The 17,640-nt window shown below is 44.5% G+C and overlaps 1 long non-coding RNA gene across 1 annotated transcript in view; it reads left to right on the top strand.

The window, feature by feature from the left end:
* The window catches only part of LOC140913155 (uncharacterized), a 39,593-nt gene that overhangs the window by 715 nt on the left and 21,238 nt on the right, over nt 1-17,640 (top strand). The window lies entirely within an intron of this gene.

The following is a 17,640-nucleotide window of genomic DNA, read 5'->3' as shown; positions in this document are numbered from 1 at the left end:
TCTATTGCCTTTTTAGTTCCGAGGCAAGTCCATGCTAGTGTAACTTACATTTTCACTTGACACTCTCATCAAGCATGTGAGATTTGGACACCCGTAAACTGACTGACATAAACTATCACTCTCTCTTACCCAAATGGAACTTACATGCCTTCTGACAAGTCCACTCTTAATTTGGCCCACAGAGTTTGTGTGTGTCCTAAGGGAGTGTGAGTTGGTGTAATTAATGTGTTGAGGACTGGAAGAGAGGAACATAACAAGAAAAGCAACTGTGTGTGTATGAAGGTGTAAGTTAATGTAGACCACCCTCTCCTTTAATTTTCGTGATCTTCTGGGTCCTTGATGCATAAGTTTCACAAATTTTGACTCTTCTACACATGGGTAGAGTGGATGTAAGGTAGCCTGGCTGCAAAGGGGATGGGAGTGTTACACAACTTTGCACATTCACAAATCTGAAAGATGAGTTAAAATTCTGCAATTTTTTCAAAATATCAGATTAGGTATGGAGTGTCCAGGCAGGGTTCTAGTCTCAGCTGTGCCCCGACACACTGTAGGGCTTTGGGCAAGTCGTTGAATTTTTCTCACTCCTGTATAAAAATGGGAATAATATCTACCTCATAGAGGGGTTGGGAAGCTGAATTAATTGTCTATTAATTGCTTTGAGATCCCTGGATGAAAATAGAAGTGCAAAGTCAAGCTGGCCTTTGTGAACCTGCGAAATCTATAGTTGCAGGGCCTGCCTAATTTGAGGGACCTAAAAATGGAAAAAATCTCAGAACTTTTTTTTGTAAGTAAAGTTTCTAATCTTTTTCCTTGCAAAGCTAGCCTTGAAAATGGAACCTATGTAAAATGCTCAATCGTGCTGAAAGTTTGATTTCCCGCCCCCAATATCACACACTATCACAGTCCCCTCGCAGCCACCCAGGGTGATCACTGGGATCTGGAAAAAACTATGGGTCTGTCTGTAGTTCTCTTGGTTTTTGTAAAGATCTCAGATCAGTTCTTGTCTGTATGGGCAGTACACCCCAGCCTACTACTGGTGGCACTATGGCTGTTGCAGGCTCTCTTCCAGATGGCTGCCTGTGGCTGAGCCAGCTCCTCCGCAAAGCAGCAAGCATGACCTCTGGCTGCAAAGAGAGAGAGCTCTGTGAAAAGCAGCAGGTGCAAGGGGCTAAGCTAAGCTTCGGCTGATACTCTGTTGTCTTGATCAAGTCACAAAGTCCAAAATTTTCAAACTAGGTGCCTAAAGTTAAGTACCTAAATTCGGGCTCTCAATTAATCACAGTTAGCTCATGTGATTAACTCAAAAAAATTAATCACGATTAAAAAATTAATTGCACTTATAATAATAGAATACCAATTGAAATGTTATTAAATATTTTTGGATGTTTTTCTACATTTTCAAAATTGATTTCAGTTACAACACAGAATACAAAGTGTGCACTGCTCACTTTATATTATAATTTTTATTATAAATATATGCACTGTAAAAATGATAAACAAAAGAAATAATATTTTTCAATTCACCTCATACAAGTACTCTAGTGCAATCTCTTTATCGTGAAAGTGTAATATGCAGATTTTTTCGTTTAAATAATTGCCGTCAAAAACAAATCAATGTAAAATTTTAGAGCCTACAAATCCACTCGGTCCTACTTCTTATTCTGCCAATCGCTAAGACAAAGAAGTTTGTTTACATTGATGTGAGATACTGCTGCCTGCTTCTTGTTTACATTACCTGAAAGTGAGAACAAGCGTTCGCATAGCACTTTTGTAGCTGGTGTTGCAAGGTATTTACATCCCAGATATGCTAAACATTCGTATGCTCCTTAATGCTTCAGCCACCATTCCAGAGGACTTGCTTCCATGCTGATGATGCTGGTTTTTTAAAAAAAAAAAGCATCAATTAAATTTGTGACTGTACTCCTTGGTGGGAGAATTGTATGTCTCCTGCTCTATCTTACCCGCATTCTGCATATATTTCATGTTATTACAGTCTCGAATGATAACCCAGCACATGTTCTTTTTAAGAACACTTTCACAGCAGATTTGACAAAATGCAAAGAAGGTACAAATGTGAGATTTCTAAAAATAGCCACAGCACTCGATCCAAGGTTTAAGAATCTGAAGTGCCGTCCAAAATCTGAGGGATGAGGTGTGGAGCATGCTTTTAGAAGTCTTAAAAGAGCAACACTCTGATGCGTAACCCAAACCACCAAAAAAGACAATCAAACTTCTGCTGGTGGCATCTGATTCAATGATGAAAATAAACATGCACTGCTTTGGTTCATTATCAAGCAGAACCCATCATCAGCATGGAAGTATGTCCTCTGGAATGGTGGTTGAAGCCTGAAGGGACATCTGAATCTTAAGTGCATCTGGCACGTAAATACTTTGCAACGTCAGCTACAACAGTGCCATGTGAATGCCTGTTCTCACTTTCAGGTGACGTTGTAAACAAGAAGCAGGCAGCATTCTCTCCTGCAAATTGTAACCAACCTTGTTTGTCCGAGTGATTGGCTGACCAAGAAGTAGGACTGAGTGGACTTGTAGGCTCTAAAGCTTTACATTGTTTTGTTTCTGAATGCAGTTTTTTTGTACATACTTCTACATTTGTATGTTCAACTTTCATGATAAAGAGATTGCATTACAGTACTTGTATGAGGTGAATTGAAAAATACAATTTTTTTGTTTTTTACAGTGCAAATATTTGTAATCAAAAATAAAGTGAGCACTGTACACTTTGTATTCTGTGTTGTAATTGAAATTAATATATTTAAAAATGTAGTAAACGTCCAAAAATATTTAAAATAAATGGTATTCTATTGTTGTTTAACAGTGCGATTAATCACAATTAATTTTTTTAATCTCTTGGTAGTCCTAACCTAAATACAAAGGTGTTAAGCAGCTGCAGTGCCCAGTGAGGCCAGGGGAAGCTGCAGAAATCAAGCACCTCCGAAATCAGGCTACTTTTACTGAAGTGCCTATCTAGGGATATAAATGCCTTACTTTATACGGAGAAGGTGGGTGAGATAGTACCTTTTATTGACCAAGGTGGTGAAAAAGACAAGTTTCGAGCTATAGAGCTTTTCGTCAGGTATAGCTTGTAAGCGTGTCTCTTTCACCAACAGAAGTCAGTCCAATAAAAGATATTCCCTCACTCAACTTGTGTCTCTAATATTCTGGGACCAACACTGCTATAACACCACTGCAAATAACTTTATATGCACAATTTTAGCTTCTGCAGAAATAGCTATTTGAAATTTAAACTGATCAAGAACTACCTGAGGTCTTCAGTGAGTCAAAAACGGCTCTCTGATCTGCAGTGGTTTTGGTGAAACGTGAACTGTCAAGCCTTGAGTATGATAGATGAGTTGGTATGAAATAAATACAAACTTGAAAACAGGGCAATCTTCGAGTGATCCATCCCCTGTCGTCCATTCCCACCTTCTGACAGAGGCTAGGGATGCCCAGAACATGGGGTTGCATCCCTGACCATCTTGGGTAATAGCCATCGATGGACCTATCTTCCATGAACTTATCTAATTCTTTTTTGGACCCAGTTACATTTTTGTCCTTCATAACATCCCTGGCAACAAGTTCCATAGGTTGACTGTGTTTTGTTACAGTGGGGGCTAGTAAGGCCTGCTTAGGAGTGCTTGGGCACTTGAGAGTGTGGGATAAAGCAACTGCAGCCCATTCCTCCCTCATTTTCTATGCTTTTGCCCACCTTTCTTTTCCTCAGTCTCCTCTGCTCTTTTCTCCTTTCTTCTCTGGTTCTGTCTCCCATTCTCTGCTACGCTCAATCTCTCATCTTTTTTTGGCCCTTTGTCTCTCCTGCCCTGAATATCCTGCCACAATCTGATGCTTGCCTGTTGGTGCAGTAAGAGGAGAGTAGAAGCACAGACACCAGTCCTCTCTCTGGGTCATAGACACCTTCCTGTGATGGTGGCCTGTAGACTCACTCCCACAGAAGTGCCAGTTTCTGATGCTGCTTGGCAGGAATGCTAACAGGGAGGCTTAATGAAGAGTAAGGAAGTAACATTATTGCATGACAGACCTTGGAGTGATCTCTGTGGTGTGTAGTGCCCATCCGCCGTACTCGGAGTTTTACCAGGTTGGCTGCTGAGTGGCTCATTCAGGTGGCTGCTATTTCTGTAAAAGCGAAAGGGCCAGGCTCTGAAAACAGGGATAGTATGACTTCCTGATGTGGTTATCCCCTTTATATGCAAATACTGAGATTGTTATTCATTCATATCAATGCAACATGAGATGTGAGTAGGGTGAATGAGTGTCAGGTTACTTCTTCAGTGAGGAGAGAATGGAACAGGATTCAGTCTTATTTTTATGATTTATAGGGACATGGTCAGGGATAGTACAAAAAAACCCTAAGGGCTTGGCCCTCTTGCAAAGTTACTAGCATTTTGAGGACAGCGACAGTGTTTCCCTTTGTGTGTAGATGATGCCCAGCACAATGTGGGTGCTACTGGGATACAATAATAGTAGAGAATGTAGCTACTAACATTAGCTGGAGAACTTCTAAGGGTTAATCCAGAATGAAAGAAGTCACAGAAATATTTTAAAAGGCTTCTTTAAAGGACTTCTCACTGATGAATCCAAAGAAATGGAGAAAATCAACTCAACCTAAATCTCTTCAATCATAGAATCATAGAATATCAGGATTGGAAGGGACCTCAGGAGGTCATCTAGTCCAACCCCCTGCTCAAAGCAGGACCGATCCCCAACTAAATCATCCCAGCCAGGGCTTTGTCAAGCCTGACCTTAAAAACTTCTAAGGAAGGAGAACCACCTTCCTTCTACCACCTCCCTAGGTAACGCATTCCAGTGTTTCACCACCCTCCTAGTGAAAAAGTTTTTCCTAATATCCAACCTAAATCTCCCCCACTGCAACTTGAGACCATTACTCCTTGTTCTGTCATCTGCTACCACTGAGAACAGTTTAGAGCCATCCTCTTTGGAACTCCCTTTCAGGTAGTTGAAAGCAGCTATCAAATCCCCCCTCATTCTTCTCTTCCATAGACTAAACATCCCCAGTTCCCTCAGCCTCTCCTCATAACTCATGTGTTCCGGTCCCCTAATCATTTTTGTTGTCCTCCACTGGACTCTTTCCAATTTTTCCGCATCCTTCTTGTAGTGTGGGGCCCAAAACTGGACACAGGACTGCAGATGAGGCCTCACCAGTGTCGAATAGAGGGGAACGATCACGTCCCTCGATCTGCTGGCAATGCCCCTACTTATACATCCCAAAATGCCATTGGCCTTCTTGGCAACAAGGGCACACTGCTGACTCATATCCAGCTTCTCGTCCACTGTAACCCCTAGGTCCTTTTCTGCAGAACTGCTGCCGAGCCATTCGGTCCCTAGTCTGTAGCAGTGCATTGGATTCTTCCGTCCTAAGTGCAGGACTCTGCAATTGTCCTTGTTGAACCTCATCAGATTTCTTTTGGCCCAATCCCCTAATTTGTCTAGGTCCCTCTGTATCCTATCCCTCTAGGTCCCTCTGTATCCTATCCCTACCCTCCAGCGTATCTACCTCTCCTCCCAGTTTAGTGTCATCTGCAAACTTGCTGAGGGTGCAATCCACACCATCCTCCAGATCATTTATGAAGATATTGAACAAAACCGGCCCCAGGACCGACCCTTGGGGCACTCCACTTGATACCGGCTGCCAACTAGACATGGAGCCATTGATCACTACCCGTTGAGCCCGATGATCTAGCCAGCTTTCTATCTGCCGTATGGTCCATTCATCCAGCCCATACTTCTTTAACTTGCTGGCAATAATACTGTGGGAAAGAGTGTCAAAAACTTTGCAAAAGTCAAGGAACAACACGTCCACTGCTTTCCCTTTATCCACAGAACCAGTTATCTCGTCATAGAAGGCAATTAGATTAGTCAGGCATGACTTGCCCTTGGTGAATCCATGCTGACTGTTCCTGATCACTTTCCTCTCCTCTAAGTGCTTCAGAATTGATTTCTTGAGAACCTGCTCCATGATTTTTTCAGGGACTGAGGTGAGGCTGACTGGCCTGTAGTTACCAGGATCCTCCTCCTTCCCTTTTTTAAAGATCATAAATAAGGGAAGATATTCTAAAGAACATCAGACAAAACTGTTAAATCCATAAAGGGACTGACTTTTTTTCTTTTTGTAATGGCCATACAGCATAGGCAATGCAATAGTTAGTTTCCAATATTTTAACAAGGGGGCTCCCATAGCATTTCTCCCATTAGGTTGTTATGAACCCTGTGTGCTAGGGGTAATATGTTTGCAGAAATGCATTTTGATAATGTAGCTGAGAAAGGGGTAACGTTATTTGCTCAAGAAACATATATTAAGTGCACTTGTTGGAAATGTTTGTACTTCAGTTCTGAAAAAATATACCGAGTATATTGAGAGTAGAGCACAGGGTTCAACTTTTTAATAGATTATAAGCCCAGAAGGGACTACTGTGATCATCTACCTCTTGTGTTGTTTGAAGGTGGGGAGGTGGGACAAGGCGCTTCCTCCCCTATTAAAATGTTTTATAAATTCCTGCCACCTGGTGTAGCCTAGTCGCATTATAAAGGCAAAATATTTGCTCCTTAGAAGCATTTATATAAACCTCAGGGAAGTCCTCTCTGACAGGGATGACTTATTGTTTACCCGCCTCTTTCCTACCCCCAACCCCCATACTGCTATCAAAGCTATGGAAATCTCTGCAACATTCTCTCTTCAATTTAGTGCTGAAATGTTTAACAAAGGTCTCCTGACCTAGGAGCACCTTGCAGCCCATCCTTGAACTATTACATGCCTGATTTACACACTACTATTATTTTTATATTACTGACTACCCCCAAAAGTTTAAAAACAAAAGTCAGACCCTAAAATTGTGTAAAAATTGAGTAGTGCCACATAAATTCTGTGCTCCCCAGCACCACATCTGCCCCTTCCCTGCAGTGTACCTCAGCTCCTACTGCAGCTGTGGGGGCTCTTCGCCCCCCCCATCTCCCACGCCTGAGGCGTGGGGGACTCTCTCTCTCTCCTTCCTCCTAGCCCTCAGCCCCAGGCATGATGGTGCCACGATGGAGCGGGGCAGTAGCAGAGAGGATCTGACCATTTTTTTTCAATTTTTCAGGAGAGGGGAGGAAGCAGGAGGAGGGAGCACAGTGGTCCTGAGCTCCTGGGCTCTTTCTGTGTTTCTTCCCTCCCTCCCCTAGTGTGAAAATTATATTGGTGGTTCCCTCTCCCTTACCCCTCTGGACAAACCTCTGTGGAAAGGGTAGAGTTCTGAGTGGCTGTTCTTCCCCAGGACTGCTGGGCAAATCTGGAAATAGTGTGAAAGCTGGAGCTTCTCAGGTGAGCAGGAGACTATCTCTAGCAGAGGCCAAAATAGAGTTACTTATGAGAGTTTGCAATTGTGTGTGTGTATTACCATAGTCCCTAGTGGTTGCAACAAAGATCAGATCCCAGTTGCACTAGGTGTTGTACATGTACCTAGTGAGAGACAGTCTGTATCCTGAAGAGTTTACTATCTAAACAGACAGAAGTTGGGAGAAAGAAAGTATTAATATCCCTGTCTGAGAGATGGGGAACTGAGGCACATGCAATTGTTGCGATGGTGAAAGCAAAGCAAATAATTGAACACACATGGCCTGCTCTGGTAATTGGCACATGTGCTTGTGGTAGATGGCAGACACATAAATTAAGCTTGCAATTTTGAGCATGGAATTGCTCACCTAACTATTTTTAGAAACAGTCCCCATTTTAAAAATAGGTTTAAGCAAAGTCTTTAGAAGCTAATTAGAACATAATGGGGGGAAGGAACATTACTGAAAGTGTCTTGGCAAAAAAATGTGGACAAGAACCTGATGTCTAGCTACCTAGATAAAATAAACAAGGACATTAGCAATGAAAAAAAAGGGGGATTTGGGTGGAGCCATTAGAACAGTTCCAGATACCTTTATAGTGGTACAAACGAGGCCATCAAGGAAAATGTTAGTAGGTTAAATGGGAAATCATAAGTAAACATGAGGCTAAATGGCTGATATGTAAAATTAAAAATATTTAAATGCAGCCTTGCAAAACTCTATTCACCCACGCATGTGGAGGTGAATAATATTTTTGATGAGTGATTATTTTTTCGTTGTCATCATTTCTATGAAGGTGGGTGAGTAGATTGTGTGGATGGGATGTTGAATTTTCATAATTGTGCATGCTGTTTCAATTTTGAGTACCCCGAGCACATTTCAGGAAGAAACTTTTACAACCTGAGCAAAATATTATTTGATATACCATGCTACACTTGTAAAGTGGCATCATAGCTGACAGAAGTGTGTGCCTATGTCAGAAACAGACGTCTAGTGGTGCCCCACAAAAACTTTTCTCTGTGACCCTGAATCAGGCATCTTGGGTAGACTGGACTAATGACTAAATAGATCATTGTCAGAGGTCTGTCAAGTCAGGGCAATAACCCAGTGACTGGCAGGTCATCATCAAAAGTCCCCAATGGACCTGGGCAACAACTGGTAGGTCACCTGGAAACTCAAGGATTTTATCAGAACACTGATAAAGCATTAAGTATCACACGTGATGTTGCAGTAATGTAATACTAATGTGCTTACTGGAATTAGTAATGGGCTTAATTGACAATTTAAAAAATGCCTTAGATTAAGAAACAGAGTCATAATCTACCTTACATCTCCAGTTGTCATCTACAAATATTGAAACAGCATTAAGGTTCTCTGTAGAAAAAAGACCTCAAGCATACATACATGTTTTGGCCTTGTGTTGGGAAGAGGCTGATCATGTAGTGCAGTACATGATTTTTCTTATGATTCATTCTTTGGATCTTATTCTTGTTTGTCTTTCAATGCCAAACAAATTGCTATTTAGGTCAGACTGCTGTTTTGGTACTAATAGAAGCAGACATTTATGGACTTCCCAGCTACATGTTCTTCAGAGCCTAGTTTCCTCTTTGGGCTAGTACTGACATTTAGATATAAAGGTGTCACAGTAGCTTTCAAAAAAATGTTACCTGTAGTATACTGTACCATACTACTACTATGCAGCCATAGTGCAAAAGCTTTGCACCACCAGTCTGGGACAAAATTACCCCATCACAGGGAATGTGGGTCCAGTTTTTTATTTAATAAAGAGAACATGACTCATTTGAAATTCAAATGATTTTTTTCTTTTACATATACAGTAGGGGATGGGATCCTAATATGTCTATAAAATACATTCAAGTCCTTTGAATAATACATTCCTTTATTTTTCTTTAGCCACCTTTTTTTCCTTTCTTTTGGGGAATAATCTCCATATAGTCATTTAAGTTTTACACCTGTTGATTTTGTCCCTGAAAGGGCCTTGAAACTATGATATTTAAAGTATATAATTTCCCCTCTTCCCTTGTGTCTCATATGATTAGCTAATACCTGAGAGTCACATTCCAAATTAACAGAAGTTTGTTACAGCAACCACATTTCATAATAACTGTACATATAGCTCAGGTCTTGCAAATAACAGGGGAAGAGTGTTTATTTTGCATCGTTTAGTGGAATGGAAAGGGATATTTTATTGGGACTTGTAAGTAGACAGTTTAGCTTGTACAGCCTTACAGTAATACAGAGAATAGTTTCTACAGGATTACAATAGATCGATTTGCACTATATCCAGATCTCTGGGAAGTGATTCTTTTCCCTGGCCAAATCCCTGTGCGCTGCTGCAGAAGCGTAAAGGAACCAGAAAAGACCCATAGCTGGCCAGGCAAGAATTCTGCCAGTGCATGAGTATGTAGTACTTTTTCTTATGCAGGACTCTTCCTAAGCCCCAGCCTAGAGCTGCGCAGTCCTGCCAAGTGCTGCAGATTTTGCATGATGCTTACATGTGCAAGCCACCTCACCCTTAGCCTAGGTTGCAGGCATGAGTGAATGTCTACACTGCAAACAAGGCATGTTCTTAACTAGAGTTAGCTAAACCATGTTAGCTAACTTGGGTTAAAATAGCAGTGAAGACACAAGTGACTCTATTTTTAACTCGAGTTAGCTGACAGAGGTTATGTGACCCGAGTGACAAACACACCTTTTATTTGCAGGGTAGACATATCCTAAAACAGAGGTGGGTAAACTACGGCCCGTGGGCCACATCCGGCCCATCAGACCTTTTGATCCAGCCCTCAGCTCCTGCCGGGGAGTGGGGTTGGGGGTTTGCCCTGCTCCAGCTGCGGAGCGGGGTCAGGGGCTTGCCCCACTCCGCATGGCTCCCAGATAGCATCTGGTATGATCCCCCTCTGTAGTACGCGGAGCTGTGGTCAGGCGGCTCTGTACGCTGCCCCATTCACAGGTGCCACCCCCACAGCTCCCATTGGCCATGGTTCGTGGCCCATGGGAGCTATAGAGGTGGCACCTGCAGACGGGGCAGCACGCAGGATCGCCTGGCTGCGCCTCTGTGTAGGAGCTGGAGGGGGAGGACATGCTTCCGGGAACTGCTTGCGGTAAGCGCTGCCCTGAGACTGCACCTCTGAGCACCCCCTGTGCCCCAACAGGCTGCCCCATTCCTGATCCCCATCCTGCCCTCCGAACCCACTGGTCCCATCCTGGAGCACCCTCCTGCACCCTAAACCCTTCATCCCCAGCCCCACACCAGAGCCTGCACCCCAGATGGAGCCCTCACCTGCCCGTGCTCCCCAGTCCACTACCCCAGCCCTGATCCCCCCTCCCACATCCTGAACTCCACATTTCTGGCCCCATCCCAGAACCTGCACCCCCAGCCAGATTCCTCACCCCTTCCCACATCCCTAACCCCAATTTTGTGAGCATTCATGGCCCACCATACAATTTCCATACCCCGATATGGCCCTCAGGCCAAAAAGTTTGCCCACCCCTGCCCAAAAATGTCACACATTCATTGAGGCTCCTAGCAAACAGGCTGATTTGAGCTGCAGTTCTGCTCTCTGCCACTAGAGGCAGCTGACCTTGTTCATGCAGCGGAGGCAGAGGGGGCCGTGGCCCTATCAGTGCCTCTCCAGGGCAGGTGAGGAGCTGCTGAGGGGAAAGATGAGGACAGGAGCCAGTGTGGGTGGGGTAAGGGAGCAGCATCAAAGAGGGGACCAGGAGCAGTTGTGGGCAGGAGGTGCTAATGAAGGGATACAATGGGCATGACTGGTGCTAATGTGGGGACAGGGCTAATAGAGGGGATATGGGCCTAATACCAATTCTAGGCATCTTCCCCTCATGTTCTTGCTGCCTTGCAGCTGCACTCTTTCCCCTCTCTCTCTAAACTCATTGGTCAGCCCTAGTTATCCTTAGCTCACAGGAAGCCCCTGGGCCTCTCGTTTGAGGAGTGCAAGGAATAAGGTGCTTGGGGGAACCCTGAAAGGGAAAGCTGGTCTTAGTTCAACATCTTTCCCTCAGCATTAAGTGCAAAGTATGGTTTCAGAACTGGTATTTTTGGCCACATGCAGTAGCGGATTAGCCACTGGGCCAACAGGACTCATGCCAAGTGACCCCGGCCAATTGGGGGCCCCCGGAAAAATGGGCGCCACTGTGCCCCGACCCACTCCGCCCATGTGGCGCTCCAGCCAGGGAGTGGGTTTGGGACATGGGGGCTTGCCCCACTCTGCCCGCGCAGCACTTCTGCTGAGGAGTGGGGGAAACACCCTCGCCCTGACCGTGCTCCCTGGCAGGAGCACCAGGCGGGTGGACCAGGGCAAGCCCCTGAACCTCGACCCCCGTCCTCAGCTAGAGTGGTGGGCGGGCAGAGAGGGGCAAGCCCCCCCGCCCCGACCCCATTTCCCTGGCAGAAGCGCTGGGTGGACAGGCAGAGCGGGGCAAGCCCCTGCACCCCAACCCAATTTCCCCGGTGGGGGAGGGTGGGGGGGACTGCGGGCAGAAGGGGTGGGGAGGGGCCCCCACTTACTCTGGCCCAGGGAACCCACAAAACTCTAATTCACCCCTGGCCACATGCAAGTTATATGTAGATAGACAAATTAGCTAAGTAATTTGCATAAAATTCCACACATGACATGGAGCTGAACAAAACTTATCTGTGTGCCAGAGACAAGAGCGGTTCATTGCTGATAAGAAGAGGCATGGCCAATGCACATACAGCTGCAGGGATTTTGGAAGGTACTGGACCTACATAGTGCTGAGAAGGGGCCGCTGTAGTTCAGGCAGTCCCCAGGCTGAAGATTTCACACACACACATCCCGCCCACCTCGCCCCCGAATAGCCCAGTTCCAGAGAGGCATGTACATGGCAGAGGGGCATTGCTGGCACATGATGGCATATATCACATTGGTAGATGTGCAGGTGAACGAGCCTCTGATAGTGTGGCTGATGTGATTAGGCCCTATGATGGTGTCTCCTGAATAGATATGTGGACACAGTTGGCAACGGGCTTTGTTGCAAGGATAGGTTCCTGGGTTAGTGTTTCTGTGGTGTAGTGTGGGGTTGCTGGTGAGTATTTGCTTCAGGTTGGGGGGCTGTCTGTAAGCATGTACATTGGCCAGACTGGACAGTCTCTACGTAAAAGAATAAATGGACACAAATCAGACGTCAAGAATTATGACATTCAAAAACCAGTCGGAGAACACTTCAATCTCTTTGGTCACTCGATTACAGACCTAAAAGTGGCAATTCTTCAACAAAAAAACTTCAAAAACAGACTCCAACGAGAGACTGCTGAATTGGAATTAATTTGCAAACTGGATACAATTAACTTAGGCTTGAATAAAGACTGGGAGTGGATGTGTCATTACACAAAGTAAAACTATTTCTCCATGTTTGTTCCTCCCCCTTCCCCCCACTGTTCCTCAGACGCTCTTGTCAACTGCTGGAAATGGCCCACCTTGATTATCACTACAAAAGGTTTTTTTCCCCCAGCTCTCCTGCTGGTAATAGCTCACCTTACCTGATCACTCTCGTTACAGTGTGTATGGTAACACCCATTGTTTCGTGTTCTCTATGTATATAAATCCCCCTACTGTATTTTCCACTGAATGCATCCGATGAAGCGAGCTGTAGCTCACAAAAGCTTAATGCTCAAATAAATGTGTTAGTCTCTAAGGTGCCACAAGGTGCCATTTCTTTTTATGTCCTTTGTGTTTTTCACCACTTGTCTGATAAACAGAAGGGTACATCGGAAACTCTGCTCTCTGAGAATGACAGCAGATTGGGGATGTGGTTATCTGCCTTCCCTTACTACATTCTGATCAAAACACTGAGGCTGAGTGGGATGAGTATAAAGTAGGGAGGATGTGGTTTCCCAATACAGCATCATAACAGTTTTCCCCCAATATGTTTATCACTGGTAATTAAAAACTCAAATTGTCAATCTAGTAATTAGGGTTTATCTGGTTTGTTTAGGGTCTGTGGACCATGACAATAGCTTCTTAGGCCTGGTCTATGCTAAAAAGTTAGGTTGACTCAGCTATGTTGCTCAGGGGTGTGTGAAAAATCCATATCCCTGAGTGATATATGACCTAGCCCCTAGATGTAGACAGCAATAGGTCAAAGGAGGAGTTCTCCCATTGACCTGTCTACTGTCTCTCGGGGAGGTGGATTAACTACAACAACCAGAGGACCCCTCCTGACGCTGTACTGAGTGTCTATACTGAAGCTCAATGGCAATGCAGCTGCAGCATTTCTAGTGAAGACAGCCTTAATTTCATTAGTAACCAGACTAGCCAAATTAAGTAGTTTAATGAATGGTTCTATTAAACTGCATGCTTTCATTCCTGTTTGCATTTCTTCCACAAAAAGCTATAAAAACCATAGTAATTAAAAAAAAAAAAAAAAAAAAAAGCCTTGCATGAGACTCAGACATACACAGCACACTTGAAATGGAGTCTGTGAGCCAAGATGGTGCAGAAATTTGACTTTACACTTTGTCCTTATCCTAAAATTGGTGGTGGTGTAATTTTGTCTGCTGGAGAGGTAGCTATTACTCCTAAAGGTTTCTATTCAACTGGTAAATACAATATCCTGTTTCACATTTTAAAAACATTATGACATTAAAAGGAATGTTTAAAAGTATTTTCAAAATAGTTGAGTATCTGAATACTTTGTTTTAGATTGTGTTGACATTGTTAATATTTGCTCTTTGTTAGATTTGACAGGCTTGATTTGCTGGGTGCAGCAGAGCCGAGGGACTGTGTTTCCCTAAATGTCTGCCCCAGTCCCACGCTAGGCTAGTGCAGTCTTGTGGCTGCTCTAACTTGAACTAGATGGCTTTGTTCCCCAAAGGACCATATGCTACCTGGGAATAGCCAGAGTAACATGGCCATTCCCCTCCCTGCCCTGACAGGCCCCTTCATCAGGAGCTACACAGAGGGAATTGAAGGACACAAGTTCACCCATTGGGGACTCAACCACTCTGGAGAAATCCCCAACAGGGCATTTGTGGGTGGTTTCTGCTCCATTTCCACCACAGGAATGCGGTAGTGTAAAGGGAACATAATAGCGCAGAGAATCTGCCCCGACAAATTCAGGTTTTATTTTGATCTGCATCTGAAAATTTAATGGGTAATATTTTTATTACTGTTGCTAATGAACAGCGAGTGACTATCAGCAGTTGCTAGAGCCAGATATATACTTCAAGCAAAAAGAAAAGGAGTACTAGTGGCACGTTAGAGACTAACCAATTCATCGGTTGCATCCGATGAAGTGAGCTGTAGCTCACGAAAGCTCATGATCAGATAAATTTGTTAGTCTCTAAGGTGCCACTAGTACTCCTTTTCTTTTTGCGAATACAGACTAACACGGCTGCTACTCTGAAACCTGTCAATACTTCAAGCAGGCACTACAAGTTTCCTTTCACAGAGCTATCACTGGATCTCAGTCCTGTATGGACAACAGCTCTGCTATCCTGGTCCTGGATCTCTCCTGAGTAGATACTTCTAGTTATAAGTACTGTTCTGCAAACAGTTACCATAGATAAGGCTGCAAGTTTGTCACGGAAGTCATGGATTCCGTGACTTTCTGTGACCTCCGTGACTTTTGCAGTGGCCGGTGCACCTGGCTCAAGGGCAGCTCAGGCAGCCCCTGTGCCAGTCGCAACAGCCACTGCTGGGGCAGTTCTCGGGCCACCCCCCCCTCCACCCCCCAGCAGCAGATTTTGGGTGTGGGAGGGGGTAGGGGGTTGGTGCACGGGACAGGGTGAGGCAGGCTCTGAGCAGTGCTTACCTGGGGGGCTCCCCGGAAGTGGCGACATCTCCCTCGCTCAGCTTCTAGGCGGAGGCATGGCCAGGCAGCTCTGCGTGCTGCCTCTGCCTGAAGGCACCACCCCCGCAGCTCCCATTGGCCCCGGTTACCCGCCAATGGAAGCTGCGAAGCCACTGCTCTGGGCAGAGGCAGGACGCAGAGCTACCTGGCCACATCTCTAGGCACCACCCAAAGCCCGCCTCACCCTGTCCCGTGCTCCAACTGCCTGCCTCCTCCCATACCCAAACTCTGCTGCTGCTGGGGGAGGGAGGTGCAGAGCCAGGTAGGGAGCTTGCTCGCCCCGCCAAGCTCCCCTAGCATCAGTGGAGATCTCGGGCTGTGCGCCACTGCCCGCCCCCTCCCAGCACTCGGGCTGCCGTTCCCCAGCACCCGCGGGACCCCCGGGCAGCCCCACCCCAAGTTTTAGTCAGGGGTACATAGTAAAAGTCATGGACAGGTTATGGGCCATGAATTTTTGTTTACTACCTGTGACCTTTCCGTGACTTTTACTAAAAGTACCCATGACTAAAATGTAGCCTTAATTATAGGCATAGGACTCAAGATATCTGGAGAAGTCTCATTGTAGGAAGCCCTAAACTCAGTAGTATGTATGTGCAGGACCAGGATCAGGCCTTAGGTCAGTTTGAAACTCAGCTCAGATTCATCCCTCCATTCAACTTCATTTATTTTAATAGTACACCAAGGATGGTTGGGCCCTAGGTTTCTACAAGTGAAAGCAGACAGGCTTGTACTGATGAATTGGTAGTAACTCCCATACCAGAATAGACCATGAACTCCAGTATTTTGCTTTTGGCAGTCACCTGCTTCAGACAAAGGAATGCTTCAAACAAAGGTGGAACATGCCACCCATCCCCCATGTTTCACCTGGTCAACTGTCCAATGCTATACCAGATTGAAAGAAATTCCTTCTTGCTTGTACCATGCAACATACCTTGAACCACTGTGCCACTCTAACCCCTGACATTTAACAAAATCTAAAATGCAACAATTGTCTAAAAAACTAACATCAAAACAAACCTTAAAGAACTGCTGGAAAACTTTGATAACCATCCTGCTGATAAATAGATTGTCTTAGGTATATGATTTTATTTTGTATCATTTTAATTATTTCCTAAAGACAATTACAGGAAAACAGGACTGTAGTTTAAAATCTAATCTTCTTTTGTGTATTTCTGACTTGCAGTCAGAATTTCAGTTTGACTTCATAGACTCACAGACTTAAAGGTCAGAAGGGACAAAAATGATCATCTAGTCTGACCTCCTGCACATTGCAGGCCACAGAACATCACCCACTCACTCCTGAAATAGACCCCTAGCCTCAAATCATGGTTTAAAGACTTGACAGAGAATTCACCATTTACACTAGTTTAAACCTGCTTGTGACCCGTACCCCATGCTGAAGAAGAAGGTGAAAAACCCCATGGTCTGTGCCAATCTGACCCGGGGGGAAATTCCTTCCTGACCCCAAATATGGTGATCAGTTAGACATTGAGCACATTGGCAAGACCCACCAGGCAGATACCTAGGAAAGAATTCTCTGTAGTAACTCAGAACCCTCCCCTCTAGTGTCCCGTCTCGCTGTTGGAGATTTTTGCTACTGGCAGTTGCCGATGGGCCACATGCCATTTATTGTAGGCAGTCCCATCGTACCATCATCTCCAAAAACTTATCCACCACAATCTTGAAGCCGGTTAGGTGTTTTGCCCCCACTGCTCCCCTTGGAAGGCTGTTCCAGAACTTCACTCCTCTGATAGTTAGAAACTTTCACCTTATTTCGAGCCTAAACTTGTTGATAGCCAGTTTATTTCCATTTGTTCTTGTGTCCACATTGGCACTTAACTTAAATAACTCTTCTCCCTCCCTGGTATTTATCCCTCTGATGTATTTATAGTAGGGCTGTCAAATGATTAAAAAAATTAATCACAATCACTGGATTAAAAAATTAATCGTGCAATTAATCACACTGTTAATAATATAATACCATTTATTTAAATACTTTTGGATGTCTTCTACATTTTCAAGTACATTGATTTCAATTATAACACAGAATACAAAGTGTACAGTGCTCACTTTATATTTATTTTTGATTACAAATATTTGCACTAAAAACAAAAGAAATAGCATTTTTCAATTCACCTCATACAAGTACTGTAGAGCAATCTTTTATCATGAAAGTTGAATTTACAAGTCATAGAATCATAGAATATCAGGGTTGGAAGGGACCTCAGGAGGTCATCCAGTCCAACCCCCTGCTCAAAGCAGGACCAATCCCCCACTAAATTATCGCACCCAGGGCTTTGTCAAGCCTGACCTTAAAAACCTCAAAGGAAGGAGATTCCACCACCTCTCTGGGTAACGCATTCCAGTGCTTCACCACCCTCCTAGTGAAAAAGTTTTTCCTAATATCCAACCTACACCTCC

Source organism: Lepidochelys kempii, chromosome 6 (assembly GCF_965140285.1).
Source record: "Lepidochelys kempii isolate rLepKem1 chromosome 6, rLepKem1.hap1, whole genome shotgun sequence".
Classification (NCBI taxonomy): domain Eukaryota; kingdom Metazoa; phylum Chordata; order Testudines; family Cheloniidae; genus Lepidochelys; species Lepidochelys kempii.
Note: the sequence above shows the minus strand (reverse complement) of the source record. Positions and strands in the feature narration are given on the sequence as shown.